General features: G+C 40.4%; 1 pseudogene; it reads right to left on the bottom strand.

The window, feature by feature from the left end:
• Positions 1–5,087: 5,087 nt before the first annotated feature.
• On the bottom strand, positions 5,088–5,206 carry LOC132809057 (5S ribosomal RNA; annotated as a pseudogene).
• Positions 5,207–8,578: the final 3,372 nt, after the last annotated feature.

Below are 8,578 nucleotides of genomic sequence, written 5' to 3'. Positions count from 1 at the left end.
TGGGGAGTTTTAAGTGTAAGGCAGAGCACAGCAACTCCCAAAAAGGAACAATAGGGAAATAGCAGCACAAGACAGTCACAACAGTGGTTAGCAACAGGAGTATTCTCACACACACAAAAAAACATTACTTCAAAGCAACTCACTGCCAGACAAAGATTTAAAGATGTGAACAGGGTAGCAAAGGTAAGATGACTCAGCAACAGTTATAAAGTCAAATAGTCATAGAAGGTGGAAACAGACCTTTGGTCCATCTAGTCCACAATAGGATACACTGTACAAAGCATTTTATCCACTTAGCATTGTTTTCCCTCACTTAGTATTATTTACATCCCAAAGTTTTCCTTGCCTCATTATAACTCCTTCATTCTAAACCACAGGAAAAAATGTTGCTTTTACATTGCTTACACTACTAATATTAGACATGGTTCAGTTGATAGGGCAGTTTTCTCTGAGCCCCTTTAATCTCCAACAACCAAACCATCCAGACTTGCTGTCAGGTAACTTCAGGACTGGTCACGTGACAACTTTTATTATAAATTGAACACAGAGTGAAAAATGCAGCAATCTCTTAACTTCATTTTAATAACACCTTCCATTGATAGAAATCTCCTCACCCTAATGATGGGCTTACTGGTCATAATGTAACAATTTATAACATCTGATTCATCTGAACAACTAACGCACAGTAAAAATGACATTCTCCAAACCCCACCACCCACACATACACTGTTACATTTCCCATTAAATGGTTTATTGTGATTTCATTGGCATGATTAAAATATATTACCCCAAATATATGTAGCAGTTTAAATTTATAGTCCCTTACCGATGATTGTTAAAATTTTTGTGTATTTGAGATCAATCCAGTTCATTTCCAGCTTATTTTAATTCTCTGTTGTCTATATGAGTTCTCAGGTATCCTTACGCTCAAGAATGTGAGCTTCTGATTTTTTGTTCATACCTTTTTACCAACATGCAAACAAGGAGCTTGAGTAGCAAATTCTGTTCCTTGAACCTGCTCTGTCATTGAATAAGCTCATTCGTGATCTGGTTGTAATGTAAAATTCAAATTCCTGACTAGCCCTGATTACCTTTCAACTCTTCACTCACCAAGAATCAATTCAGTTTACTTTTAAAATATTCACAAACTTTGCTTCTATAGCTCTTTCAAGAAGAGAGGTCCAAACTCTCATATCCTTCTGTGAAAATATTTTACCTTATCTCTGTTTTAAATGAACAAACCCGGATCTTGAGACATTTACCCATTGTTCTAGATTCTCCCATAAATGGAAACCTCAACCCAATTAACACCTCCCAGGATCTTTTAAGTTTCAATCAGGTCACTCATATTCCTCTGAACTCCAGAGCTCAGTTCTACACCTCACAGGGGTAGCCCATCAGAAATGAAGACCTACTATTCAGAATCAACACAAACATTAAAGATTTTATGGAACTATGCAGAATTCCTTGATTCATTCATCTTTTAGTTTGAGGTTGACAGAAAGCATGAACCAGCTTGTGACTGACCAATTCAAATGGAGTACTATCTGGCTGAGCCTTTTCTTCTTCAGGGTTTAGACTTTGAGCTAACAACTCAATAACTTCCAAAGTCTACCCCTGACTTTTCTTTTAAATTAACCTTTTGTTAACTGTCACAAAGTCATCACAAACATGTTATCTCTTTCAAAGTTAACTCAGCAATAGATAAAGCCATGTTAAATTTACAAATTAGAAGCAAAAATAGAACATTAACCCCCAGTCTAAATTACTACTTTCTAAACTCGTGACTGATGTGACTGTGGCTTCCACTACACTTTTCTATCGATCCTCCTAAAGTTTAACTTCCTTCTCAGTCAAGAATTTATCCAACCGAGCCTTGAAAGCATTTAATAAGTATGGCCACTGCCCAGTGGCCACTACTCTGTAAGAGACTAATAATGCTCTTTGGTCTTGTATATTTCAATAATATCACCTCATTCTTCTAAACTCCAAAGGACATTGGAATGTTAGGTGGGTTACATCTGAGGAGGAACAGAACCAACATCCTCATGGATAGGATTGCTCATGCAGTTGAGTTTGAATTTAAAATCGGTTGGCAGTGAGATGACATCCTTACAAGTAGGTCAGAATGAAGAAAAAACTCAGATGGCATTAGAATCTAAAACTGTGGTAAATGAATCTGGAGTCAGAGGAAATAGAGACTAAATAAGGAAGAAGTTAGTTTTAAAAGTTTGAATTGAATATATTTGATGCAAGAATGAATAATATAGATGAGGGTACACATGAGAGAATGATATCATAGTTATGACCAAGACTTGGCTGAAAGATTGGCAGGATTGTCTGCTTATAATAAAGCATTTAGACAAGATAGTGAAGGAGATGGAAGAGGGGGAAGAGGTCACAATATTGATTCAAAGAAACAATTATGGTCCTAAGGTAAGATGATACCGAGGAAGAATCATCAAATGAGGTCTTATGAATTGAAGTAAAAAACATAAAAGGGGCGAATACCCTTTTGTGTGTGTACTATGTGTCCTCAAAGAGTCAGGAAGTGATAGAGAATCAAATCTGCATCAAATTTCAGAGAAATCTAAGAATAATAAAACAGGAGCAGTCGGAAATTTTATCTATCCAAATATTAACTGGGATAGTTTTAATGTGCAAGGTAAGCAAGGAACAAAATTCTTAAACTGCCTCCAGACAAACTTTATGAGGCAGTAGGTAGGAATTTCTTCAAGTTTTGAACTTAATGTTCAGAAATGAACCTGAGCAGGTGGAAAGTGTAACAGTCAGGGAGTATTTTGGAGATAGTGACCATAAGTCAGTTAGATTTAGGATGGTTATGGAAGATAATAAGAATGGACCGAGAATATAACTTCTAAACTGGGGAAAGGCTACTTTCAAAATGACAATTTGGCTCAAGTGGAGTCGGAGAAGCTCCTTGCAGATTAAACAGTGTCAGAGCAGTGGGAGTATTCAAGGAAGAAATAACAGAGTATCGGGCAAAGCAAAGAAAAAGGATGGACCAAGACTGGAGAACCCTGAATGACAAGAGGTATTATAGTTAGGATTAAGTAAGAAAGACAACTTTAATAGCACTTTCCACAGTCCAGGTGTTTAAAAGGTCAGTATGAACATGTTGAGGATTCATCGGTACCCCAGAGTATGCATACATTGACAGTGTATCAGCTCCCCAGAACGTTTAAAGCAGTTCCCACAGTCCAGGAATTTAAAAGGTTGCTTGTCAGTGTGAACACGTTGTTGATTCATCAGTACCCCAGAGATTTTAAAACACTTCCCACGGTTTGTGAATTGAACAGGTTTCCAGGATAAGCCTTGTAGAAAAGTTTAAAATGACAAAAGTTAAAGAAGGTTGTGGCAGATACTGGGGGATGAACATGGCAGAGTTCCTACAGGAGTATAGAAATTGCAGGGGAGTATCTTAAAAAGGAAAATAGGAAAGCAAAAAGAATGCATGAGAAGGCATTGGTAGGAAGAATGAAGAAAACCAAAAGGGATTTTTAAAACATATGATAAGCAAGTAAATAACGAGGGAAAAGTACTCACCATAGAAATAGTCTGCGAGTAAACCTAGCTGACATGGGCACGGTCCTCAATGGATAGTTTGCGTTGGTATTCACAATTTGAAAGGATGACATGGGTACAGGCATCAGATTAGAAGTCTGCGAAATATTAGAAGAAATCACCATAAATTGTGGGTGGTACAAGAATGGACAAATGTTCAGGCTTTGATAGATATTTTCTATTCAAAGATTATTTCTGACCTATTTCCTGTTCAAAGATGATATTACACACACTTGTGGAGCAAGTGGAACTGGGATAGAGGCCTCCTAGCCCAGAGGTACTGACACTACCATCATTTGTGTAAAGATTTGTAGCTTAGGTGCTAGTTGTCGTGGTTGTGGGTATGTTCACCGAGCTGCTTTGCAGACATTTCCTCCCCTGTCTAGGAGACATCTTCAGTGCTTTGGATCCTCGTGTGAAGTGCTTCTGTACTGTGTCTTCTGGAATTTATTTGGTTTCGTTCTTGTTGCTTCGAGTTACCAGTTCCGGTGGTTCGTTGCAGTGGCTGGCATATTGGGTGCCGGTCTATATGCTTGTAGATGGAGCCTGTGGATGAGTGCCATGCTTCTATGAATTCTCTGGCTGTCCTCTGTTTAGCTTGTCCTATGAGTGTTGTGTTGTCACAGTCAAATTTGTGGTCCTTGTCGTCTGTGTGTATGGCTACTAGGGATAGCTGGTCGTGGCGTTTAGTGGCTAGTTGGTATTCGTTGATGTGGATTGCTAATTGTTTGCCTTTTTTCCGTATATAGTGTTGTGTGCAGTCTATGTGTGGAATCCTGTAAATTAGGTTAGTCTTGTACATGCTGGGTACCGGGTCTTTAGTTTTGGTGAGTTGTTGACTGAGCATGCCTGTCGGTTTATGGGCTGGCATGAATCCCAGTGGGCAGAGACGGCTGGTTGTCAGTTCCGAGATGTTTTTTATCCGGGGTAGCACGGCCATTGAGTTAGATCATGGCATGGCCTTGTCACGTTGTTTGAATGTCAGCCATCTGCAAATGATGTTGCGGGGACACCTGTTCTCAATGAAGACTCAGTAGAGGTGTTCTTCTTCCCTTCTGCATGCAGCACAATATCGGGCAAACAGACAGACAACCAGGAATCCACATCCTCTAACACTGACTAGCCACTAAACGCCATGACCAGCTATCTCTAGTAGCCATACATACAGATGACAAAGACCACAAATTCGACTGGGACAACACAATGATCACAGGACAAGATAAACTGAGGACAGCCAGAGAATTTCCAGGAGCATGGCACTCATCCACAGACTCCATCAACAAGCACATAGACCTGGACCCAATATATCGGCCACTACAATGAACAACCAGAACCGGCAACCGGAAGCTGCAGGAACGAAACCAAATAAATTCCAGAAGACGCAGTACAGTAACGCTTCACAGGAGGCTCCAAAGTACTGAAGATGTCTCCTAGGCAGGGGACAAACTAACTTCCCAGTTCAGCGAATACACCCATGACCACCATTATACCGTAAGAGCCTGCATATACTGCACCTGGTATTCTCAGGCGGTCTCCTATCTGAGTACTAACCAGGCCAAAGTCTGCTTACCTTCTGAGTTCAGAAGAGATTGGACATTTTCAGACTGGAATGGCTGTAGGTATTTCTAGAAAAGAACAAACAAAAATAAATAAGATGCATCCCAGGTTGTTGAAGTGGGCCGATATCAAGGACTCAGGCAGCAACTTTCAAATCCTCTAAGGCCATTGATGAAGTGCCAGAGGACTGGAGAACGGCTAAACTTGACCCAGGATTTAAACAAGTAAGGAAAGACTAGACCAAGAAATTAGAGGTCAGTGAATTTCCCTTCAGTGTTGGGGAAATTTTTAGAAAGTATTTTGAGGGTCTGAGTATACCTGCACTTGGGAAAAAATTGATTAAATTTGAACGATCAGCACTGATTTGTTAAAGGATACAAACACGGAGAATACTGGAGAAATTCAGCAGGTCTGGCAGCATCTGTGGAGAGAAAACCTACTGGGTTCCTCCAGCATTCACTGTGTCTGCTTCAGATTTCCTGGGTCTGCAGTACTTTGCTTTTACATGTTGAAGGAAAGTTGTGTTTAACACATTTGAACAATTCTTTTAAGGAAATAATCAGGAGTGTTGATGATGATAATGAATTTGATATTGTCTCCAGGCTTTCGGTAAGGTCCAATATGGCAGACTAGTCATGCAGTCATAGAGTCATAAAGATGTTCAGAATGGAAACAGGCCCTTCGGTCCAACCTGTCTATGCTGACCAGATATCCCACCCCAAGCTAATCCCACCTGCCAGCACCCAGCCCATATCCCTCCAACCGTTCCTATTCATATACCCATCCAAATGCCTCTTAAATGTTGCAATTTTACCAGCCTCCACCACTTCCTCTGGCAGCTCATTCCATACACGTACCACCCCCTGTATGAAAAAGTTATCCCTGATGTCTCTTTTATATTTTTCCCCTCTCACCCTAAATCTATGTCGTCTAGTTCTGGACTCCCCAACCCCAGGGAAAATACTTTGCCTATTTACCCTATCCGTGCCCCTCATAATGTTGTAAACCTCTATAAGGTCACCCCTCAGCATCTGATGCTCCAGGGAAAACAGCCCCAGCCTGTCCAGCCTCTCCCCATAGCTCAAATCCTCCAACCCTGGCAACATCTTTGTAAATTTTTTCTGAACCCTTTCATGTTTCACAACATCTTTCCGATAGGAAGGAGACCAGAATTGCATGCAATAGTCCAACAGTGGCCTAACCAATGTCCTGTACAGCCGCAACATGACCTGCCAACTCCTGTACTCAATACTCTGACCAATCAAGGAAAGCATTCTTCACGAAGCTACCTACCTGCGACTCCACTTTCAAGGAGCTATGAACCTGCACTCCAAGGTCTCTTTGTTCGGCAACACTCCCTCGGACGTTACCATTAAGTGTATAAGTCCTGCTGACATTTGCTTTCCCAAAATGCAGCACCTCGCATTTATCTGAATTAATATCCATCTGCCACTTCTCAGCCCATTGGCCCATCTGGACAAGATTCTGTTGTAATCTGAGGTAATCCTCTTCGCTGTCCACTATGCCTCCAATTTTGGTATCACCTGCAAACTTACTAACTGTACCTCTTATGCTCACATCCAATGAATTTATGTAAATGACAAAAAGTAGAGGACCCAGCACCAATCCTTGTGGCACTCCACTGGTCACAGACCTCCATTCTGAAAAACAACCCTCCATCACCACCCCCTGCTTCTACCTTTGAGCCAGTTCTGTATCCAAATGGCTAGTTCTCCCTGTATTCCATGAGATCTAACCTTGCTAATCAGTCTCCCATGGGGAACCTTGCTGAATGCCTTACTGACGTCCATATAGATCACATCTACCACTCTGCACTCATCAATCCTCTTTGTTACTTCTTCAAAAACTCAATCAAGCTTGTGAGACATGATTTCCCATGCACAAAGCCATGTCAACTATCCTGAATCAGTCCTTGCCTTTCCAAATACATGTACATCCTGTCCCTCAGAACTCCCTCCAACAACTTGCCCACCATCGATGTCAGGCTCACTGGCCTATAGTTCCCTGGATTGTCCTTACCACCCTTCTTAAACAGTTGCACCACGTTAGCCAACCTTCAGTCTTCTGGCACCTCACCTGTGACTATCGATGATACAAATATCTCAGCAAGAGGCCCAGCAATCACTTCTCTAGCTTCCAACAGAGTTCTGGGGTACACCTGATCAGGTCCTGGGGATTTATCCAGTTTTATGCGTTTCAAGACACCCAGCACTTCCTCCTCTGTAATATGGATATTTTGCAAGATGTCACCATCTATTTCCCTACATGATGGGGCACTAGCTGTTTGTGGTGTATATTAATGATTTTTGAATACATACAGAGGGTGTGACGAAGGAGTTCATGGGCAACATGAATATTGGTAAGAGAGTAAATAGTGAGGGGGAATAGCCATAAACTCCAGGAGGACACAATGGTCTGCTCAGCTGGAGAATGCAGTAGCCAAAGGAATTCAACTGGAATAGTTTAAGGTCATGAACTGCAGGGATTAGCAAGGCACAGGATTGCATAATGAATGATATGATACTGGAAAGTACTGAAGGTCAGAGAGACCTTGGTGTGTTTATCCATAGATTCTTGACAGTAGCAGGTCAGATAGAAAAAATAGTTAAGAAGACATAAAAGATACTTGCTTTGATTAGGCAAAGCAAAGAACTATATCAAACTGTATCAAATGCTGGTTGAATCACAACTGGAGTACAGTGTGTAGTTCTGGTGACCACAGTATAGGAACAGTATGATTTATCATGGACCAGACCACACCCCCTAAAAATATATTAAAAGACAGCCTAGATATTAACTTTTTTCATATTTTAAAGGTTAAGTGTAAGGCACAGCATTCCAGATGCAAAACACACTTTATTTGTACATCACAGATGTAATACAGACAAAATTTAAAAAATTGGCTTCACTGTAACTCTATCATAATGCTAAACAAAATAATATATTTATTAACTTCTGCTAATTAATTGTTCCAATACAGCAACATTTCATACACCCATCCTTGGCAAGGGCAAATTATGTCACATGCATCTTCCTTCATTAAAGTCACAACAAAACATCGGCAATTACGTTCTCTTGTCCTGCCACTTAGTATTCAAATTGAATGCCTGCACTAATAAGTTCCAGGTAAACAATCCTTAACTTTTTCCAAAAACTTTAAGGGGTTATGATCAGTATTTACAATTGTCTCAGACACGTTACTGGCAATATAAATGCTGAAATGTTGAGATGTTCCAATGCCAACACCAAACTCAACATCTCCAATTCCATTATGGAATATTTCTGTTGATGGTTATTCAATTTTCTAGAAAAATACCTAATAGGTCCTTCTATCTTCTTGTCATCTTATTGTAAGCATACAACACTGACACCCACATCACTTGCATCATTAGACAGTTTGAATGTCTTTGCCTAA

Source organism: Hemiscyllium ocellatum, chromosome 3, assembly GCF_020745735.1.
Source record: "Hemiscyllium ocellatum isolate sHemOce1 chromosome 3, sHemOce1.pat.X.cur, whole genome shotgun sequence".
In the NCBI taxonomy this organism is placed as follows: Eukaryota; Metazoa; Chordata; class Chondrichthyes; order Orectolobiformes; family Hemiscylliidae; genus Hemiscyllium; species Hemiscyllium ocellatum.
This window is presented reverse-complemented; position numbering and strand designations above follow the sequence as displayed.